Source organism: Euprymna scolopes, chromosome 8, assembly GCF_053919585.1.
Source record: "Euprymna scolopes isolate OS-2025 chromosome 8, ASM5391958v1, whole genome shotgun sequence".
NCBI lineage: Eukaryota > Metazoa > Mollusca > Cephalopoda > Sepiida > Sepiolidae > Euprymna > Euprymna scolopes.
In genome coordinates this window covers 100,573,777-100,598,866 of record NC_136489.1, presented here as the reverse complement: position 1 = coordinate 100,598,866, position 25,090 = coordinate 100,573,777, and the positions used below count along the sequence as shown (strand labels likewise).

The window sequence follows — 25,090 nt, the reverse complement described above, 5'->3', positions numbered from 1 at the left end:
TTCATGAAGTCGCTCGCTTATCCATGACTAAGTATATTATAAAATTCGTTTTAATAATTTTTAATTAGAAAAAGTAGGCTTTTAATATCAATGTCATAGCGAGAAAAACACTATAAATATATATAATTAGATATATTATTTGACTGATTCACACGTTTTATATGAGGTCTTCTTGTCTATCTATTAACTGTCGGTCGAAGGAATAAAAAAGAAACGGATGAAATAATAAAGAAAATAGAATATTACCAGAAGAATTAATATCATTAAACCCGAAGTTAAAAAGTCCGTGTATATCTCACAGCACTTTTTCCCCACTTTTTATTTTCTACCTATGTGTGTGTAAGCATATCCGTGGATTCACGAGGTTTCACGTGCGTGCGTGTTTATCTGCGTGAAAAAGCGCACATGCAGAGGAATCATTGAATATTTTAAATAAGAAAAGCGACGAAAATTATTCTATAAATGCATTTAAAGCCATTAAATCGGAAACATGTTTATTCAATTTGGCACCATTAGCAAGAATCGCATTATGGACGGGTCAAACTACTTGAATTGGCATGTGACAAGACAAAATAAAAAACAGGTCTCGCTTTTGAAGCGACGCTTTTTATACAAACGATAATTCAAAACCGCCCACGCCGAGGTTCCTGACAATCAGAGCGCGAATCCTTGACGAGAAGCGGGAATTAAGTTTGACACGAATAGATGCAGTCAGATAATCATTAACATATGACGATCTCTCTCTCTCTCTCTCTCTCTCTTTCTATATATATATATATATATATATATATATATATATATTATATGTATGTATATATCAGATTTAGCAAAGGAATACTAAGCATTTAGCAAGATTAATATTTGTTTACAACTACATTCTTTTTCCCACGGTTTCTTGCTTTTATTCATTCCATCTTCTATTTATTTTATATTGCTAATGAATTGGTCATTCCATTGTCAAAAATCACTACTGCTCAAAATGGCATAACATTGCCAACATATATTACAAACTTCTCTTCTTTATCTCGTTTAAGATATAGATATTTACAACACAATATCGATCTAAATTATGCCTGAAAGTTGTTTGGGTAGGATAGAGTTATTGTAATGTTTCAAAAATAATTGGTTAGAAACGTACTACGAGTCCGGTAGAGGATGTGGAATTATATATGTTTTAATAAAAATCTAGTTGCGATATACGCATATTAACCAAATGCGTTCGACCAAAGGTAACACTGTTATCGGACATTTAAACGCCATTCAGCCTCAATTTCCAACCTGTGAGGACGTGCCAGGAATTACATCCACCATGACACGCAAGAAGGAAAAAAAAAACTGTCTGTATTTCCTGAATATTATTCTAAAATGTGAACAAAAATTCTATTTTATTTTCATAAATAGAAATGTTTATTAATATCAATTTTGGTCTAGTCTGGTCTTTTAATCGTTAAATCTTATATATATATATATATATATATATATATATATATATATATATATATATATATATATATATATATATATATGTGTGTGTGTGTGTGTGTGTATGTGTTTATGTGTATGTGTGCAAAAAATCAAATGAACACAGTCCTTCTTTAAAATAGTACTTCTGATGACGATCAAGAGAATAAAAGCGATTGATTATTGTCGAAATAGGAATAAATCTATCAAACAGAACCAAGATAATTGCTCGCCACGTCTACAGAATAGCCAAGAAAAGAGAAAACTCATTTAATCAAATTTTTCTTAAATAATGACTTGCTGCCTATATATGCATGTGTGTGTGTACACGCGCACACACACACACACACACACACACACACACACACACACACACACACATATATATATATATATATATATATATATATATATATATATATACATAAATAATTTTGTGCGTCTACATAGAAACAAAGATTTCAATCGTTATGAACCATCCTTGCTTTATGATTACTATTTTCTGTTGATTGCAAAATTTTCTGAACACTAGTTAAGAGTTAGTTAAAATACGTTTTTTTTATCGATATCAATAGTTAATATACCCAAAATGGAAACATTATCAAAACATTCACTGCAGAATCGATTATATTCTGAACAGAAAACACTTTAAGCTTTCCGCACTAAGTTTTTCGAGTGTCAATGAAACTAAAGGTATCGACGAAATGTATAGTATCAATAAAATTAACACACACACACACACACACACACACACACACATATATATATATATATATAAGTGAAAATGTGTGTGTAAGGACATATCTCACCCCATATACTCAAGGTATTTCAGGAAAGATTGTCAAAATTATTAATGATTGATTTACTGTGTGCCATTTGAGCGGGGTAGAGGAGTACTTTGTATTTATTGAAATACGCTGCTTTTAACGTATAATCTATATATTTTAAAAAAGTGATAATATGTGTGTGAGGACGATTATCAACCGATATACTCAACATTTTTTATCCACAGTATTGAATTTTAGTATATAGGATATTCAGATATGTGGAAAACTTTTTAATAGGTTTCCACCCGGAATAAAAAGGCTGCAAAGGGGTGAAAAAAAGTAACTCGTACGTGGGGATCATCGGACTTTAATCTGTTTGTCAACTGTTTCAAGAATGCACATGCTTGAACCGTTCACATGACAGATTCTTAATATTAAGAGTAAGTAGGTTGGAAAACACCTTTTTAAAAGGCCAAGTCAGGCCTAATGGTTATCGTACTTTGCTTACTATCTTTAGGTTTTTATGTTTCAATATAAATTAAAATATATCATTCATGCGTATTATACGACAGGATAACGCCAGGCAGCCTGCTAGTATACACACACACACACACACACACACACACATATATATATATATGTATATATGGCGAGAAAGACACACACATTATGTATGTATATGTATATATATATAGACACATTATATATACATATATATATAGACACATTATATATATACATATATATATAAACACATTAGGTAAATATATATAGAAAATTTATATATATAGACACATTATATATATATGTGTGTGTGTGTGTATGTGTGTGTTTGTGCATATAAATGCATATGTGTCTGTACAGCTGGAATAGTGTTATCCTGATCCTTATGAATCACCTTAAAACTACAGGCAAATCATATCAAAGTCTATAAAGATGCTGTAGCATCTCGTGTCTATTTTTCTACGCCCATACAAAGTAAACGTTATATTTTGGTAGGTTTCATCATAGGCACCACGTTGCATTAGTTGTTACACCTAAGACTGTTGCAGCAATATGAATCCGCCCACGAACGAGTACGTATGCTATTTATATTAGAAACGGATTACTTTTTGTGTATCTACAAATTATTTTTAAATCATTGGACACATGAACGTGAAATCTGGCATGAATTATCTAACATATGAGTAATGTTTAAGAGAAATATACGAGCCAGAAAGCATGAACAAATTATATACAGACAATATACCCGTACAATTACATATGGCCTACACACACACACACACACACACACACACACACACACACACACACACACACATACACACATACATATATATATATATATATGTATATATATACAAAAGAAAGGTGAGTCAACACTATGCAAAACAAAACAAAGTAATACGAAAAATACAGCCGAACATTTGTCCATGAGCTAAGGGAAACATTAACCCGTAGAAGTGAATAACAACGAATTTGATTAGTAACTGACCTAGACTTAATATAACGTGTATATAAAGAAATATAATGTTATACGAATTCAATCCATTTCGACCTGATGATTCCCTATGCGGATGAAACACAGAATACTCCGTGTAGCCTAATTGCCCATAATATATATATATATATATATATATATATATATATATATATATATATATATATATATATATATATATATATGTGTGTGTGTATATATATATATATATAAATATATGTGTATATATATAAATATATGTGTATATATATACATAAATATATGTATATATATATAAAACAGGAACTAATCATATATACATGTGTATATATACATATATATATACACATGTATATAATATCCGTATATATATATATATATATATATATATATATATATATATATATATAGTCTTTGAAGTTTTTAACCTTTAAAACTATACAAAAAATATTTTTTTTATCATTCGTTAGAAAACCATCTAGTCAGTAAGTCATTTAATCACTTGCAATCACTGCATCAACTCGCTCTCGAATTTACTATAATACCAATAATTTATTTTTCAAGGGATCATCAGTTGTTTACCATGAAACACTGTTTCGTGGATTTAAAAACAAAACAGTATATTACACCATGACTCCCCAGCAGTGTTGATCAAACACCACCACCCTTAATATATATATATTCTTGTCTTTGGATGTGTCTGTTGAGCAAAAAAATAAAAATAAATAAAATAAAATAAAGTGCTAGTAGGAAGGCGTACCGCGAAGGAGGGGAAAAAACGGAAAAAAAACCCTGCCATTTATGCTGTTACGACAACCGGCAAACCCGAGGTAACATTTTTAAAAATTAAGGCTATACAATCGAAAGGAGAGGATGACTTTAAAAAATATCAACGAAAAAAGCGACCCCTCCCTGTAGAAAAATTCCCAGTTGAAGGTGAAGATATTAATATTTTTAGCCAATTTTCGATATTTGTCGTCTGAAAGGTCGGACTTTAAAACGATTCTGATCTTGGTAAATCTATCGCGTCTGTCAAAAGTTTTAGGCAGACATGCAAACATACACACATGAATTTATATATTGGTAACTAAAAATGTTCGAACCAAACCAATTAAAAGCTTGCCCTATCTCTGAATACCCTTTATGCAAAATTTGAAATGTTAAGACCAGAAATTGTCTGAGTTATTTGGTAGAGACCGCAGAGGTAAATTTTTTTAAACTTTGACCTCTATTATGACCCCTTAAAATTTATTGTTTCGGCTCAAATCGAGTTATTAAGTTAGATCCATGTCAAAGGAACCTATATCTAAAATTCCAAGTGTTTAGATCCAAAATTGTCGAAGGAGTTTGGTAGAATTATCAAAGGTCACATCGTTGAACTTTAACCCCTTAACAGGCAAAATCCTGGCCGAAAACCGATCCCAAAGATTTTTCCAAATCTCAGTACTCTGTATATCAAATTTTGAGTCTGTAGACTAAAAATGAACAAAGTTATTGCATAGGGAAATGTACACACACGCTCACTTTTTTAGATATACTAGCAGTTCCGCCCGGCTTTGCTCGCGTACCTATGTACTGTTCATAAGGTTATGTGCATATGTATATATTAAAAAGTGTGAATATTTAAAGTAATGCCTTTCTGCATAATAGTCTACTTTAACTACTATAGAGAACAGACCGGCAGACATTTTCACTATTACAGATATATAGATAAATAGATAGATAGATTGGATGCAATATATAGTAAGGATTTAAAAAGTATATAAAAAAGACTTATGCAGCACTACCGAGAATCCAAACCAAAACGTTCAGTTCACGGTTTATTTTGCCTCTGCCGTAAATGACTGAGCTATGAAAACATGTTTACTGCAAGGCTAAAAATTAAAACATGAACCAATAGCTACTACGTTGCATTCATAATGCCGGCGTTCGACCTTAACCTGGCAAATTTCATTTTTTTTAAATTTTCACACTTTCGTACCGTTTGTTCCAGGCTAAAACCCAAGTATAAAGTTTTGCATGGATTCAAATACCTTATATATATATATGAAGTTTCATGTCTGTAGACCAAAATCTCTAGGAGGAGTTTGGTAGGCAAAATTTGTTAAATAAAAATACATACGTATACATAAATATATATGGAAACAATTTTGTGTTTACTATAAACTTTTTACGCAAATATTATGCAAGTATAAGTCATGTAGAATATCTGAATGAATGAAATTACACGTAATAGTTAACTAAATATGATTATCCCATATTTAGCTGAATCCACTGTAAAAAATTTCCCCCACTCTTTATCTGTGCCTAAATCAAAACGTGGATTCCATGAACAAAGCTTCTTTCTTAGAACTGCACGCCTGTGGAACTCTGTTTCGTCTGCCTGCTTCCCACCTGACTACAACTTGGATGTCTTCAAGTCCAACGTAAACAAATTCCTAATGAACCGGCCCCTTAAGTAAACACTTCATCAAATCTCCACACTAACGTAATGTACTTGTAATAACCCTTATCCCTGAGTGGCTTCCGGGCCTTGATAAGTGGTGACCAATGTGTAAAAAAAACAAAAAACTTCAATTAAAAAAAAATATTTTCAAATCGAGAAGCAAAAATAAACTCCGCACAATGGAAAATTATTATGCAAACGTAACTTGAGAACATTAATGCAGTACAAATACAACAGAAACACAATGAACTATTTAGTATTTAGTGGCATAGCCCTTCTGCAATTTGACAGCCTGCAAATTTTGGGCATTCCTGTAATTATTCTACGGCAATACTCCGGTGTAAGGGCATCCTACTTCTCTTTAATTTTAGTCCAAAGTTCTTCCAGATTTGAAGTTTTATAATTGCGTATCTGTTGCTTGATGTAATGCTATACGCGTTTGATAGGATTGAGGTCATTTTGACATTGCCAGCTGTGTGAATGAGCGTATTATCCTGCATGAAGATGGGATTATCGTCCAAATAACGGCTAAAATAGGGTAGAAAATGTTCAGTCAACATTGCCAGCGAAGTATAGGCACTGGACTATTGGTACTAATAACGCCCCACACCAGAACTGAACCACCACCTTATAGCGTTAAAACTCTCCACCTGGAATTACATTTTTCATCCTTCCTTCGATGGACATACTGCCTACCATCGCTGCCTAACCAATTAAACTTGCTTTCGTCGCTAAAAATTACTTTCCATCAATATGAAGAGTTATGATTTTCATTGCATCTGACGAAAACCAGACGACACCTTCTGTTCTTTACGGAAATCATTGGCCTCGAAAATTAAATTCCTTTAATCTGTTCTTAACTGTAATAAAACAGCACTTTTTAACAAGATTACGCTGTTGTTGGATTTGGGGAGCCGTTTCAAATTTGTTTCTGAGACTTAGGGTTTTGATAGCATTGTCTTCCCTGTAAGAAGTAATCTCAGGACCAGATTTAGGGGCATTACGAACACTGCCGGTGTTTTGGTGCTTTTGCACAGTCTTTCGTACCGTTTTCTCATCACAGCGGCCAATTTCTCGATTTAATAAACTAGAAAGATGGAGATTAATGAGCTTCTGACGATCACTAAGAGACATTCGAGGCATATAGACTAAATGTTACGTTGTATAATCTGGAACAACAACCATTGCGATTAGAGATGCGTTGTTACCTCACAGTTTGATATTGTAACATGGTTTTAAGTTCATTTGTTTCTGCGGGATTTTTTTTTTGCCTTCTCGATTTGAAGTTATTTTTTTAAATTGACATAAACACTAGAATACTTCAATTAAAATGCGAATCAAATGAGGTATATGTTGTTTAAACAGTTACATTGAATTTAGCAGAAATTTGCGGTTTTTGAAAAAATGACAAGTGCGGACTTTCTTTTTGGCGCCACTGAATATACATGAATATGTAAGCTTTAGAAAAGGTCAGTGTCGTCAAAGTTTACAATTGTTTTGCTTTCCCCAAAATTTGTAGGTAATTTGAGAAGCAATGGAAAAGTATATAGTCATTTACGAAGTTATATTGACACTGCTACTACTCTACTAAAATAAAAAAGAAATAATAATAAGAAAAAGATTATGCAAAAGAAATAGAGGCGAAGAAAAAAAGAAAAAGAAAAAAGGAAATAGAAAAACAAGAATAAAAACATGAAGAAGGGCGATGAAAATAATGAAATAAACAAGATTAAACGAAAATAAAGTTTTGGAGAGGAAAAAGAAAAAGTGTAATGGTCGTAGTTTTCGTGAAGGAATTAAGATGCGTTTAAGAAAAAGTCAAGAACGATTAAGATATGACAAAGAGACTATAAAAATAAGAGACTGTCGTGAAGACGAATAAAGAATGAAAAAGGCGACTAAAATGATAGGAGGACAAAGGGACGGAAAAGGCGAATAACAATAAAAGAAATATTGCCGTCGAGCTAATTTCATATTGGTACTCTGCGCATGCGTACCGGAACTGTTGATGAAGCAAAAAGGGCGGCGCGTCATAAATGATCTGCTTCAAGAACCGAAGCGAAAAATGCGAAGTCTATTCGGTGATGGCAATGCAAAATGACAGCCGTGCAAACACGCGGACATTTTAGTCGGCCATTAAATTAGGCAAAACAGCTACTTAAAAAGATGCAACTGGAGAGAGAGAGAGAGAGAGAGAGAGAGAGAGAGAGAGAGAGAGAGAGAGAGAGGGGGGAAGAGTAACTTTAATCAACTGAGCACAATTTGATGAACAAAAGCAAACAAAGAGACAAAGAGATATTCATAAGCAAAGATTGCGAGAAAGGTTTACTAAAACTCATGCGTACTTGCACAAATGCATGCACAGGTGCGAACACTTAAAAAGTTAATTACAGTGAAATGCAACTAGTTAGACCATGGTAATTAGACGGGGTTAAATAGAAACCAGAGACATTATTTTATCATTTTACCAAAGTAGTATATATGTATATATATATATATGTGTGTGTGTGTGTGTGTGTGTGTATACATAATTACTTCATTTAATCACATAAACTAATATGCAAATATATAATTTCATGCGTATATTTTTTCAGAATTTACTTAAACAGTGCTCAGTACATAGGTAGAACTAGGTAACAGCCGAACCATATGTATTACTCAAAACATCTGATAGTGAATAATTTGCAGATCGAATCTGATGGAATGTGTTGTTTAACTCGGAAGTCCAATCGTTGCGACATTCATAGACGTAACTACATTTAAATAAATAAACATAAGAGTTATTAATATTATTTTTTTACATCGTAGTCACCACTTATCAAGGCCCGGAAGCCACTCGGGTATAAGGGTTATTACGTATTATGGTGAAGGAATGACATTTTTTCCGGATTGAAGACAACATGGGTCTAGTCGAAAAGCGACACGTGGATTCGATGCAAAATAACACCGTTATACAGCCAATGATATTTATTTGGCAAATCTGTCAAGTAAGCGACGACACATAAGACATCTGTCTACTATAGTTTTTTTAGTTTTATGAAAGACGGAAACTTTACTTTTAATTATAGATTCCCCAATTTCTAGAGGATAGCCATTATTACAGAGAGTCTTTGTAACAAATTTAACTTCGGCATCCAAATAGGTCTTTGTACAAATCATTAGAGCCCTATGAGTAAGGGGCTTAATAAAGTTGAGTTTTTGTTTTGTGAGATAAAAAGAGGCCAGTGCGTGTTAAGACAATTCAACGTAGGCTCAAGATAAACAAATATGAAAAAAAAACAAAAAAAAAAAAACGAAGAAGTTTTGAAAACCAATACATTCGCAAATGGAAAACTAAAATTAACTTCTTTGTCTACTGTAAACTTAAGGGCTGGACGAATGTCATTCAGGGACGCAAAAACATTTCGTTTCATTGTCAAACAAAGAAAAGTTGTCGTTAGGATGACGAAGGAAATACGTCTAGTTTTTGAAAACCAGATAATAGACCCTCTCCATCGAAACTGACAAAAATATTTGCCAAATCCGATCTCAGAAAGAACTCATAGACGCACCATATCTTTGCCTATACATGAAGCTAAATTCAACAGACATAGTAACGAATTTCATTGATGTCAAGAAAGGTTTTTTGGAACTAGACAGAGTCGAAAGTAGATCGTAATACAAGGCATCTACGGATATATTAATACTCTCGAAAGATGGACGATACAAACAGGAAAAGAACATATAATTTATCAGAGCAATTACAATTCTACATAAAGTTCTGCAAATGTAAATGAACTTTTAATACAGTACGAATTGTAACGTTCAAAAACAGGTTCTAAAATAGAATTGTAAGCAATTTGGCTAACTTATATTGAAAAGACCCTATAGTTGATTAGATGGGTCTTAATAGTACCCTGTTTTTATGGGGTTTAGGTAATCAAAGAGACGGGGATAATATATATATATATATATATATATATATGTATGTATATGTATATATATATATATATATATATATATATATATAATGCATATATTGGTGCTACTTTATTTTTTATTAAATATAACATCATAATACTTTCAAAACGTGTGCGTTACTTTTACTTACCGAGACCGTCTATGTCTCTGCAAGAGGGCGGTAGCCGCATTTGTTTTTGAACGCCAAGCATGACTAGAAATATATAGCCGGAAGATAGATAAGTTTCCATAGACAGATAACAATAAAATGTTTTAATCTTTAACATTTGAATTTTCGTAAGGACATCAACTAGTGGCACGTAGTTATTGCCAGTCCCCCCACACACAAACTACCAACCATGTGTCATTGGTTCTATCTAACTTACAACTACATACGGCCCGAAAGTGTTGAACTACATCTTGTCTTTGAATCGTCACAAGCTACCAGTTAGAACATCAGTTCAGATGATCCTTTTCTTACGAAAATGATTACATCATGAGAAGAAGGACAAATCGAGAAAATGATTTATGTTCATTGGTATTTTGAATAAAGACAGTTGCCATTTATGGAATGGTGTTAGAAGGTAAAACGTATCATTTGTCTTAAAATATTATCAGATATAAAGCTACAAGAATAGCCATTCCAGGAGGGACAATATTTATTAGAGTAAACCAATGCATTAATCACGCAATTAATTAATCACATAAGTTACAAAAAAGACGTTCTCATGAGAGCAAAGAGATTGTCGAGCTGATCAATTAAGATCAGTGGTGACTTGCGATCTAAGGCATACTATTACACATCTCCCCCTCTCTCTCTCTCTCTCTCTATATATATATATATATATATATATATATATATATATATATATATACACACACACATATATATATACATATATATACACATATATATACATATATATACTTATGTATCTACTTATGTATATATATACTTATGTATACATATATATACCTATGTATATATATATATATATACTTATGCATATATATATATACTTATGTATATATATACATATATATACATATATACATATATATGCATATATATACATATATATACATATATTTATATACATATATACATCTATATACATATATATGTATATATTTATATACATATATACATATATATACATATATACGTATATACATATATACATATAGATATACATATACATATATGCATATATATACATATACATATATATATACGTATACATATATATACATATACATATATATACATATACATATAAATACATATATATATACATATATGCATATACATATATACATATATATATACATATATATATACATATGTATACACATATATATACATATATATACACATATATATACATATATATACACATATATACATATATATACACATATACACATATACACACACACACACACACACATATATATATATATATATATATATATATATATATATATATATATATATTAGTGTTGTAAAGATTAATCGAAATCGGGAATCGGAAAAATCGGAGCTTTTTGGGGTATCGGAATGGGTGTCGCAATCGGAAAAAAATGAGCCTATTTTCTGATGCCGAAATCGATTCCTTTAATTATCTATTTTATTTGATTTTGTTTTGATAAAAACATCTTCCACTGCTTGTACTAATAATAAAATAATGAATATTTATTGATTTTAAACTTCCAGTAAAACTAAAATCTCTAGATCACTCTCTCACAAGTGTGTTTTTACGTTTGAGAAAATACATGCATATTTAAGATGTTTGTTTTTTTTACAGTAATCGGGCAAGGTAACAATTTTATAGTAAATATTTAGAAATTCATCAATCGGTAATTGTATCGGAATCGGAGATTTTATCGAATCGTCCCATCAATATATATATATATATATATATATATATATATATATATATATATATATATATATATATATATATATGTATATATATATATTTATAAAGCTCGCTATATTACATAAGGAATGTTAATTCGTTACAAAAATAACAGCCTGACAGACAATCGATAATTTCATGATTAGGAGAAAATAGATTTCGATCATGCAGGATTAGACAGTGTGATTATCACAAACACTGTCTACAATTTTTGTTTAGCAGGGCCAAAACAAAAAACAGTATTCATCGAATAAATACATAGAATCATTTCGTGACGTAATTAAGTAACATAACCCCTCCTACACTAAAAACAACCTATCACAGTACCTTAGTTAGAAAATCGAACACACACAAAAGAGATAAAAGACATCGATCTTTCACAATAAATATATTTTCAACAATAGATAACCTTTAAATTGGTAATGCAGGATACCAAAGACATAATTATTATTAATCTTTTTAAGATATGCTCTAATGTCAAATATTAGAATCAACCGACAACCAACACTATTGTGGGATGTGACGTAGGGTAGTTTTAATGTGGCTGCTGAAGCAGCACCTATCAATGACCAAGGTGAAATTCCCCACAAAACTATATATTGAACAACATCATCGTAATCATTGATTTTAGTTGCAAGTAATTCATTATTTGACTAATACATACTGCAACAGACAATGGAATTATACGAGATGCCTTCAATAAGTTTCCAGTTTTTTTTCGTACAGACATCTACAATTGTTGTAGACTCTTGAAAATTTAGTATGTTATTGCTATACATATTACCAGATGACAGGCCAATTGTTATGATTTCAGGTTCAAATGAACAGCTACAGCAGGAATTGGAATACAGCCTACTAAAACCTGATTGTTACAGCTAGTGAATTTGGAAAATGCAGTCTGAGCACTATGAAGAACGATATGTGATAAAATTCTGTTTTAAACTTGGAAAACCTTCCAATGACACGTATGGTATACTTCAGATTGCTTTTAGACCATCTTGCATGAATCGATCAGCAATCTTTGAGTGTCATAAGAGATTCAAGGAAGTCGGGGGGTATGCGAATGATAATGAGAAGTTTTGGAGAAGTAAGAAAGTCAGAACACCTGAATTGATTGGCCAAATAAAGAATTTCATATCGTGTATCTAGAGACAATAAGTGCACAGTTCGATGTCAGTATGGGAACTGCACACACAATTATTTGGGAGGAACTGAAGATCCGAAAGTTTGTCTCAAGCGTGCTCAGAGAAGATCAGAAAGAAAGACGTTGTCCTGAGAGGAGGGAGATGGCCAAGTTGATCAATTTCGATCCCGCAGTTCTTGATACTCTGGTGACCTGTCATGAAAGCTGGATGTACATGTATGTCCCAGAGATCTAGATACAGAATTCCCAGTGGAAGCATGCTGGCTTTCTCAGACCCAAGAAAGCCAGACAGAGCAAATTCACACAGAAACTTTTGACGATTCCATTTTTGACAGCATGGGCATGATCTACATGCACTGGGTTCCTACATGGCAGACATTCAACATTGAGGTTCTAAAGGAGTCCAGGAAGATATTTCATTGGAAAAGGGCAACACTCTTCAAATGGGGCCAATGGCATTTCCACCAGGACAATGCACCAGTCTACAATTCCATCCTTGTCACAGACTATTTAACCAAGATAGCATCAAGACCCCCCCCCATATTTCAGATCTTGCTCCCTGTGACTTTAGGTTATTCCCCAAGTTCAAGTTAAATTTTAGAGGCTGTCGTTATGGGGCAATTGAAGAGATGAAAGCAGCTGTGACGAGGGTCATTGATATGCTCACATAAGATGATTTCCATGGGGCCCTCCAGAAGTTGTTGGAACGGCACAACAAGTGCATTTCAACCGAAGGAGATTACTTCGAAGGGGACTAAATTTTCATGTGTGTACTATCAATAAAAGTGCCCATTCGAAAATGTGTGGCACCTTATTGAAGGCACCCCGTATATGTGAAGGCCATATTTTGTTGAATATATAATCACCAATAGCATATATAATTGTATAAACCTATTATTCTTACATTGCGGATATTTCCAAGGCTGCTGCAAAGAAAATTACTTCCTCTAACGTGCTAGAACATTACTCACGCCAGAGAGTATCAAATATTTTTACAAAGTCACAGTTTGCACATGCATGGAGTATCGTTACCATATCTGGGCGGGAGCATCTACGACTAGTCTCTCACCCTTAGATAGTGCCCCCACCAAAAAAAAAAAACAAAAAAAAAAACTCGAAAATCTAATAGGTTCTGCACCGTCGACCCGAATAAAACCTCTGTCCCATCACCGCAATGTTGCATCCCGATGCCTGCTTTGGAATTAGCTTTGATACACTCATAGAACTTGTGACCTATCAACATACATACTCATGACTGACCGAACAAGCAGCAAAATTCCACCCTTTTACTGTTGGGGTACTTAGATACCGGACACTCTTCCACTATAATAGTTTCTTCCCTCGGGCTGCAAGACTTTGGAATTTTCTCTCTGCTTGCTGCTTCACTGACTGTACTATCCCGCAGAAGTTTAAAAGTAATGTGAACAGACATGTCGCTGCTCAACTCTCCTCAAACCTTAGGCGCGATTCTAAATAGTAGCCCCTTACGTCTCAAGGGACAATATGCCTTGAAAAAGTATTTTGAAGAATTTCAAAAATTTTAAGGATAAAAGCAACAACTTGTGTTCAATTTATCATATACAACAAATATAATGTACAATGTGTACTCTCACTAGGCATTAAATAACCCGAAACAGGTTGATATGCCGTTAAGCAAACAAACAAAAAAAAAGCAAGTTATTAAATCGTTCAAATATGTAAATCTGCTCTGATGTGTTGATCTGTAATGAAATGAACAGCCAAACAGCCGGTAATTTGACGATGGCGACAAAATAGATGCCGATCAATCGAGATTGAACGAGTTCGTCACAGCAAATGCGGGCTTAGACAGACGAAAAAGACAATCAACGAATAAATACATTTTGTAATGTAATTAATTGAACATGCCATTCACCCAAAATAAGCAAAACAATATCCCTGCCCCTTGGCCAGAAAACAATGAGTCGAACACAAAAAGACAAAAGTAGGAGGAAATCTATAAGATAATTCTAAGCATTGTCTATACTCAATTATTAAGAGCAGCACATTAGTTAATGAGAAGAAAATGATCAGAAAATAACAGAACTGATGTATATAACAAGGGTGGGAGCGGGAAATGTCGTCAAAAACAAAAACAAAAAAGGTAATTTATGGACATTTCATATTGTCGATGTTTGGTGATTGATTGGAAAAGTTGTTTACCAATTTGACTGAAGAAACGATAAACAAACTAACAACAGCGAACACATAAAGCCAAAACGCATAGATTACACACTCAACATAAATCAATCAACAAATAAAACATCAACGTTAAACTATAACAATTTGCTAATCCACTTCTCAAGGATGTTCTACAGTATTTTTAGGCGATTATATAAAAATGCCTGAAAGAATATTGACAGTAAAAAAAATTGATCAAAGATCACTTTCACATATAAATTCAACGTTAAATAATCATCCTCATCCGAAACAACAGGCGTAATAAGAAAATGAATATTGTAGATTTTTGAGTGGCTGTCACTAGTGTTTGAATATATATGGTTAAGTGTTAGTTTTACTCATTTAGAACTGCTTTAAAGGTTCACCGCTCACTCATTTTGCGACCAAATTTCAAACAATTTTTACAGTTCATAGGTCACTTTTCAGCTATATTTTGGAATAAACATTTTCAATTTTCATTCATTAAAACAAAAGTTATAATAAATTACTGGTGATCAAAAGCCCTCAGACTTAGCAAGGAACGTGAGAGACGGATCTTCTGATTGGCTGTTGGTTACCATAGCAACTTTTTCGTTGTCTCCACCTTAATAAATCATAGCAGGAATGTCGCTCGCATGCCATCTTATTTGAGTTAACAAAGTGATCTATCCATTCACGTGAAATCACCTTTTTCTTCACCATATCCCCTCTGCTTCACTTTTTGTTATCAAGTAAGATCTTTGACTTACTTGCAGTTTCATCAAACACTTTTGTATGCAAAATCCGATCCCGCATTTTGCTAATTCCTACCCTCTGGTGAGAAGGAAAGTATTTTTTCGAAACTCCGCGGATTAAGGACTATCCATTTATCTAGTGTTTCCTTTTCAGATTAAATATGTTTTTAACTCTTTTTCAAAGTGTTTTTAACATGTTTTATTAACTATTTGTTATATATATATATATATATATATATATATATATATATATATATATATATATATATTATTTTTCTCTTTATCTCTCCGTTCTTTTATCTTTTTTTTTCTCTCTCTCACTTTATAGAGAGAGGAGGCCGCCGGAGAGAATAGAGATGTTTGTAGTTGCAAATCATAATAACAATAAAAAATATTCGAGATGAAACGTTTCTCTGTGTATGTGATTCTTTGACGGTTAGAACACACCGTTTCCTGCTTTAATAAAGGACCACTTCTGTACCGCCCACTTTTGCAAACCCTCTATTTTATTCTCAAGAAAGTGTCACACACCGTGCTAGAAAACTACTAACACCCGAACGTATCCTGTACCCCTATAAGGCCACCATTCGCCCATGTATGGAGTATTGTTGTTATATTTGGGCTGGTGCATCTGCTACTAGTCTCTCGCTCCTAGACAAGGTTCAAAAGGGAGTCACCAAACTGATAGGTCCTAAATTGTCATCTAAGCTTAAGCCTCTGTCCCATCGACGAACTGTTGCGTCCCTCTGCCTGTTCTGCAAATACTTTAATGGTGAATGCTCTGACGAACTGCAACCACTTGTGCACCCACGACGTAAACACCCTCGACAAACCCGACAGGCAGCTAAATTCCATCCCCACACAGTAGAGATCCCTAGATGTAAAAGAGCTTTCTACTCCAGCAGTTTCTTCCCCAGAACCGTTAGACTTTGGAATTCCCTTTCGGGTCCCTGCTTCCCCAACTGTACTGATATGCAGAAGTTCAAGTGTAAAGTGAACCGACACCTTGCTGCCCAATTCCATACATAGTACCCCAGTAGTTGTTGCCCCTGATAGTAGCCCTCAACACCAAAGTGGCAATGTGCCTTGTTTGGGGTGAAAATGTAATAATAATAAAAATTTATATCTACTTACTTCAACAATACCATTGTATATTATCACTTAACCTTTGCATTAAACAACTGCAATAAATTCTTTTAGTTATAAAAAAAGTCAGCCATGTTTATCTATCATATGTAACCTTCATTCTGATTCCAATTTTGAACCTTGAAACTCAAATCATGCTTGTTTCCGTTGGTAACAACTTTTTTATTCAAACAAGATATATTGCCATTTGAACATAAGGTGCTACTATTTCGGCCTATGTTTACAGACGATTATGTAGAACGAGATATTTGTTCACATTACATTTAAACTTCTGCATGTCAGTACAGTCAATGAAGCAGAAAGCGAATTCCAAACCCTAGCAATTCAAGGGAAGAAACTATTAGAGTAGAAAACTTTCCGGAATCTAGAGACCTCTAAAGTAAAGGGGTGTAATTTTGCTACTAACCGGATTTGTTTAGGGTATGTACGCCGATGAGTTACAAGTGTATTGAAGTCTATCAGTGCACATTCCATTAAAATGCTTAAATGATATTTCTACCTTTTTGCTGCTCTATCTAATATCCATATATAATAAAATGGCTGCAGAAATTCCCCTCTGGGAAGTATCGTAGGTTTGCAACGGAAGATGCCACGTACAAATGCAATGCACACATGATACCGGCTTATAACCCTAACCCGCGGTGTTATACAATGATACCAGCTCTTTTATTCCTAAAATGCCGATGTCAAGGCCCAAATGTACTCTTTTAAGTAAAAAATCATGTACAGATTTTAATCCCAGATGATGCTTCTGTATGTTTTGCGTCGTACACTTGAGAACAGTTTCCAAGGTTTTGTAGTTACAAACTTTTTAGTGTAAAGATGATAAAACGTCCGTTGCAAACATATTACCATACACAAAAGTCTTAATTAAATTTCAGTATTATATGGCTAATTTCTTGCTTCCTTCGTAGTTTCACTCGTTGATCTAGTGGTCTCCATTCATTTGCTATTTTTATACATCTTTCTAATACAGCTATCCAAGAACTGCTAGCTTGTGAAACTTTTTCTATGCTGATTGTTTTCCTCCTACGTATGGCCTTATTTTTTAAGACTAAGATCAATAAGTATCTCTTGTCTTAGCAATAATCATCTTTTCTTTAGTTTTAGACTCTTGCATCAACTGAACCTTATATGTTGTCTGGAAAGATTTTTCATTAAAAATGTTAAACTATGCGTGTATATACTTATCCATTCCGTCGCTGGAACCATGAATTCCGTCGACGCTGCTGGCGACCGACAGGGGTGGATGGCTTTGACACGAGATGCGGTTTACACCATTAGGGCCAGCTCAACCCGTCCCAGGTGAATGCCGCTACAGGTACAGGTACAAGGGGTATATATTTATGTAATAATTCTACTCCCCTTTTCGTTAGATAGCATAACCTCAGCCACTGAAATTGGCCCCATTCTATTGAAACCGTTGCTTATCTCTAACAACACCTCTTCGTCTGCCTTATCCTTCCTTAAACATCGTAATAACCAACCATTAAGTAGCTCTGAAGAATGATCATGACTGAGAGTTTATTCTCATCTTCAAACTAGTAAGTCCAAATAATTCTGTTTGGATCTACGTAGTGATGGTTTTCTGTTGAGTTTACAACCCTGACACACCCGTCTTTTGCCCAATCATGTTGAAACCATGGCTTATCCATCTCAATATGTCTTTGTTTGCCCAAAACTGCTGCAAGCTTCTTTATAGTCATTAGGTAGAGCTCAGTATTGGTAAACGTAGGCATATGATTGTTGGACATTTTATGATTGAAACTTGGTCGACACCTCAAACGTAGAGTGCACTTTATTCGTATCAAATATAGTTGTATTGCAGAAAGAATTGCGAATCTTATGAAATATTTCATGTGTGGCATTGTTAGTATGTGCAGGGTGGGGCCAGCGTATACATACTTTAGTTTAATTATATAATGATTAATGTGAATGAACACCTGGAGTCTTGCGCATGCGCAACTATATCGGCATCCGGCGAATATTCAAAAACCGTATTGAGCGTCTTCCATATTAATGTAGAATTATAAGCCGCTTCATACTTATCTACATAAAATGAAACGTGTGTCGAATCGCAATCGTTAAAATGGATCTTAATTTACGAGAAGTCGAGATAAAGCCAACAGCGTGATTATTATAAACTCATTAACGACGCTCGCCTGCCAAATTCGATCAGGATCGAAGGAAACATATTAAAATCGTAATGGCGGATTGTTGTATCAATTATCGATGAATCTCTCTCGTATGGGAACAAAACATATATTCGCGATAAGAAAAAAAAAAAAGCTCGAAAATTTAGTATATTTTGAAAAAGCGAAGATAACATTACACCAGGAAAAAAATAGAAAAGAAAACATATCGCGTATAAAATATAAAATTCGAGTCGCCATCTTTTATGATTGATTTACTAGGGACCGTCATTTCTTTTAGAATAGACTTTGCTAGGATTATTAGGAGGGAGAAGGTTTGCCAATTTCGTCAGTTTAAGAAACTCGTTAGAGAGTATATTTTAAAAGTGTTATCGGCAATATAGAAATGGAAGTAGAAAAGAAGGAGCTAGAAAGAGAATTGGAGTGCGAAAGAGAGAAGTAAGAGTGATAAATACGGTATGAAATAAGAATGGTAGTCAAACAATGCATTAAGGCAGGGGTCTCCAAAGTTTTCGAACGGGAAACCATGTTGCTGATTTTTCAGAGCTATGCGGGTAAAAAAAAAAAAATGATCAAGACAGAGTGAATGAATATAAAACAGGGTTAACATCCATTTATTTCCAAAGTCTGAATCAATGCAGGATTTTATTTTTGTTAAAACTTAACAATCGAAAATCCACTCTACTCCGTCATTATTCGTTAGTTTTAGATTTAGAAGCATTTCTCACATAATCCTATCCAAGTGCAGTTTAAAGTGATTGGTTCCAATCATAATCATTCGAATGTTCATCAAACTATTGTAATCTGTAGCATGATTTTATGTGTTTCATATTTGGAAATATTTTTTAAATAAATATGCACATTTTTTTCAAATAAATATACACATTTTTTCAAATAAATATGCACATTTTTTAAAATAAATATGCAGTGCCAAAAAGCTGAATTCTCGAGCAAACATTTTGTGACAAGCATAATTTTGTAAAATTCGATTAACTTTCCTTACGTGTGTCTCTTAGAATGTCATCTCATTGTAAATCAATAATTTTCATCTGTAAATTTTCAATGACAGAAACGAAAGGGTTTTTGAATGTTTTCAATTTAACAGAACATGCATCAACTTCAGAAATCGTTTCCGAAAGCGTTGTTTCAAATCGGAAGTGACATTTTGAGCGAAGAAGCTTGGAAAAGGAATTGCAGCTTCTTGGCTATATTTCGCACAACGTAGAAAGTGAACAAAGAGGCTTCTTGTTAGCTGAGCATTGAATAATAATAAATTCTGGCGAACAGCTTTCGCATTGGAGTACAAATCGCAAATGTATGAAGTTTCAACTTGCAAGCACAAATTTAAGTCATTGATATGCATGGTTAAATCCGCTGCGGGGGTTTAGTTTCCAGAGCCATTCACTCTCTATTAACAAAAACAGTGGATAGTTCTTCTCATTCAAATTAGATAGTCTTATGTACTTTAGCAAGTCTTACTTTTTTTACACATATTTTGCCATCATCCGTTGTTATTAACTTCAATTTCTTCATTCCAAGTTGCACTCGGCCAATGGCTTTTTACTTCAGCAAAAATATTTAGGGTTGTTGTTTTTCCCTGCAAGCTGTGTGTAGATGCTTGTTCCTCGGTAATCTCAAAGTTGGCACTTATTCCTCTAACGAACAACAACAGTTGAAATGTGTCTGTGGGTCGTAGTTTGGAGTGCCCTCCACTACGGGATATAGTAAGGTATATAATTCTAAAAGCAATACGTGTGATGTAGAAATAGAAGTAAACGAGAGAGAGAGAGAGAGAGAGAGAGAGAGAGAGGGGGGGGGGAGAGAGAGAAAACGAAATAGAACATGTTGATAGCAGGTGCGGAGAAAGAAAAAGAGGAATACATATAGAGATGAATGAATGGAAAGAATAAGATAAAGATAAAGGAAGAGAAATAAAAAGAGAAATAAAGATAGAAATAAGAAAGGTTAGAGAGAAAGAATAAGGGAAAGCGAGAAAGAGAACGAGAACGAGCGATTGAAAGAGACCGTGAGGGGAAAAAGAAACGGTAGTAAAAGAGAGAAAAAGAGAAGTAGAAAGAGAAAGAGAAAATAGAAAGTGAAAGAGGGAAGAAGAGAGAGTGAGAGAGAGAGAGAAAGAGAGGAAAGAAAATTATAGAAAAAAGAGATAAAAGAGAAATATAGATATAAAGAGAGAATGTGAGCAACAACAACAACAACAACAACAAAAAAGAAAGTGAGAGATAGAGCGCAAGAGAATGGAAAAAAAAGAGAAAGCGGTTGGGGCAAAAAAGTGGAGGAAAGAGGGATAGAAAAACAGAAGGAGAGATGGAGAGAGGAAGAGATACAGAGATAGACAGAGGTTGTGAATACTTGAGACACAAAACCATTAAAACTACAAACGTCATCTGCACACCATTAACTCCATAGTAACTAAGTCGGTATTCTTTGACGAAACATTTTCTACAATTCTTCTTAAAAGCAAATTTCTTATTTATTTTTCTTTATTCTGCTTACCGGCACCTTTTACTCCAATGAAATATTAAATGGCTTCGTTCCAGGGTAAATGTTGGATGTTTCAGAGGAAATCAAGTGAGTTGAGGATGAAACCGCTGATTCTAAGGATACGAAATACACCAAAAGGTAAAAATGAGGAAGAAGAAAAAAAAAACTGGCTATATATATGTGTGTGTATGTGTGTGTGTGTGTGTGTTTAATGTCGAGACAAGAAATCGCCATTTTGTTGATTCGACCACGTAAATATAAGCTGAATAAAGGAGGCCATCAAGTTCCAAATAAAATTTCAACATCTCCACTATAAAAAACTTCATTTAACAGGAACATAGGAATACAAGACAGCTTTGCTCGGGAGGCCGACTTTAGCTAAAAACAAAATATTGGAGTCCTATCTCGTCCTACCGTTTTCTGACTAAGCTTTTAATCTTGTTTAGGACCTGATTATATTTTCGCGTCAATGAAATTTCTCGAAATGGAAAGAGTGCGCCTGTGCATACATGCGCAAATTGCTTGTGTATCTCTACATGAGTTTTAATATAACTGTTTTTGTTAACCAAACTACAACTACTCATTACGAGATTGTGTATGCAAAGAAATAGATCTGCCATTTGTTTTAAAACTAAATGACATTCTTTTAATAAATTGCAAACATGTAAACAAAGGATTTCGATATTAATTCTAAACAAATTATTTTTTGGTTAGAACCATAATATCTAATGTTTTCGACAGTAAAACAAAAATGCGAATACCTTAATCGCCGTTACTTACTCACAATTCAAATACTAAGTAGGACATTTTTTCCGTGTAATGTTTTAAATATTTTCTTTCCTGCTAATTATAAAGCGGCAGAAGCGAAGTAAAGGTCGGCAATGGTATGCCCAGGTACTGTATAAACATGACTTAAAAAGTGATCATAAAACAACTATATTAGTAATCTTTTTTATTGCATTTACACCCCAAACCAGACACAAAACTTGTTATTATATAAATTGTATAATTTACATTATACTTGAACGTCTGCGTGTCAGTACAATCAGGGAAGCAGGAACCCGGAAGAGAATTCCAAAGTTTAACAGTTCTGGGGAAGAAACTATTAGCGTAGAAGGCTTTCTTACATCTTGGGAATCTCTACTGTGTAGGGGTGGGGATTTGCTGCTTCTTGGATTTTCGGGGATATTTACGTTGAGGGGGTACAATGGAGCATCTAGCACTAAAATAATTGTAAGACACAGTATGCGTGAAATGAATTCTCTAACTCGAAACATCTTCCTTCTAATTTTGTGTCCCATTGCGAATTAATAAATAATAAATAAATCTAAATCAATATATAATGATATTATACCTTATACCTAGAATCCTTATGCCAATTTTGATCAAAATCTGTTACATGTCTGATTCTAATAATGTCTAAAATTTAAGACTTATGCTAAAATGTCTTAAGAACGAATTGAAATCCGGGGTATATTGCTTAAATAATGCATCAAATTTAAGGCAAATCTGAAATAGTTGGATTTTCAAATTGAAAGCTGTGTTCATAATATGTCCCCTAAAACCCCTTTAAATACTTAATCTAAACTGAAATTTGGTTCAATTTGTTATTGTTTATTAATGTATTTCTGATACATATTATTAAAATTTAAAACAATCGGAGATATCTGAATTTCATGAAGCATTTTAACCTCTTTTTACGCCTCTGTATAAAACACCATGAACCTAAATATAGCCCACATTACGACTTTTATATCTGACAACTGGGCTCCAAACTTTAAAATGATCGATTAATTAGTTAAAAAGTGAATACTTTACACGCACAATATGTCCGAAATTTTTATGATATTCAACGTGCGTTTTTATAAATGTATTTTCGGGGTTGTGGTGTGAGAAATATAAAATCGATTTTGCTATTTTTAATTTGTTATATTTTATTTTTAATTTGTTATATTTTATTTTTAATTTGTTATATTTTATTTTTAGATTTGTTATATTTTATTTTTAGATTTCGATCCGTCCTCCGTTGTTGATTACAAAATGTAGAAAAAAAAATAAATGAAAATAAAAACGTTGAGAATACTGGAAATTTTATATTTGGTCAACGTTTATTCCTTGCTAAAACGCTCATGATAGTTCACGTGAAATCTCGTAACCATTTCATGGAGAGCAATGCAGTCTGAAAAACGTTTTACAATTTTAAACACACACACACACACACACACACACACACACACACACACACACACATATATATGAATGGAAATGTATAAAAAAGAGTACGAAAAGTATAAAAGCTTATAACTTTTCTTTTATATATATATATATATATATATATATATATATATATATATATATATATATATATATATATATATATACGAGCTTTACCTTGCCATGCGTTGCTATGGCTCAATGTGGTGTAATGGAAAAATCTAATAAAAAGAGAAAATGCATGTTTCTTATATTCTTAGTATAGCGATTCACTCCAAAAAGTGAAAAAGAAAGGCGAAAATGTAAAAAAAAATGTACTCTTGCAGAATTGTATCCAGATCCTCGGGAGTTTCCGTCAATCATTGCTTGGACTCGACCAACAATCAGTGGATTAAGCCGAACATTGCTAAAATGTTGAATCGCTAAATCGAATTTGTTTTTTTGTTTTTTGTATCGAAAAATGTGAGTTTTTAATTAGTATTTGAGGAAGGGCGTTACAATACACAGATTCGAAAAAGTTGTTCAAAAACAAATAAATGAAAGCAAAGGTAAGGTAAGTTACGTTTCTACCAAATTGGATGATTTTGTAGTGTCTTTATTTAATGTAAAATTTAATCAGCTCGAAAAACACAGTGTTTATCGATGTATTTGCAAAAGACAAATGGTTGCAGTCTCTGTTGAATATGATTGGGAAAATAAGTTAAAAACTATAAAGTGTCAGAAACTTACTGAATATTTTACCGTGACATAGACTGACATATTCGGTGGGTTGTTGACAGTATTTTATATAGTGTTTTAGTTTTAACTCATTTTCCCAAACTTAACGTAATCAACAGTGTCCGCTACCAATTGTATTTTTCAAATATACCGATAAACACTCTTTTTCGAGCCGAGTAAACGTTACATTAAATGAAAAGGGTTTGTATTACTAAACACAGATACGATAAAGTTGCCGAAAAATAAATATATAACAAATAAATGTTATCAAAGGCAAGATAAGTTAC

The 25,090-nt window shown here is 33.2% G+C and overlaps 1 protein-coding gene across 4 annotated transcripts in view; it reads right to left on the bottom strand.

Annotated features, from left to right (window-relative positions):
- LOC145283667 (uncharacterized) overlaps positions 1–25,090 on the bottom strand; it is a 508,165-nt gene that overhangs the window by 269,156 nt on the left and 213,919 nt on the right. The gene's annotated exons all lie outside the window — the stretch shown is intronic.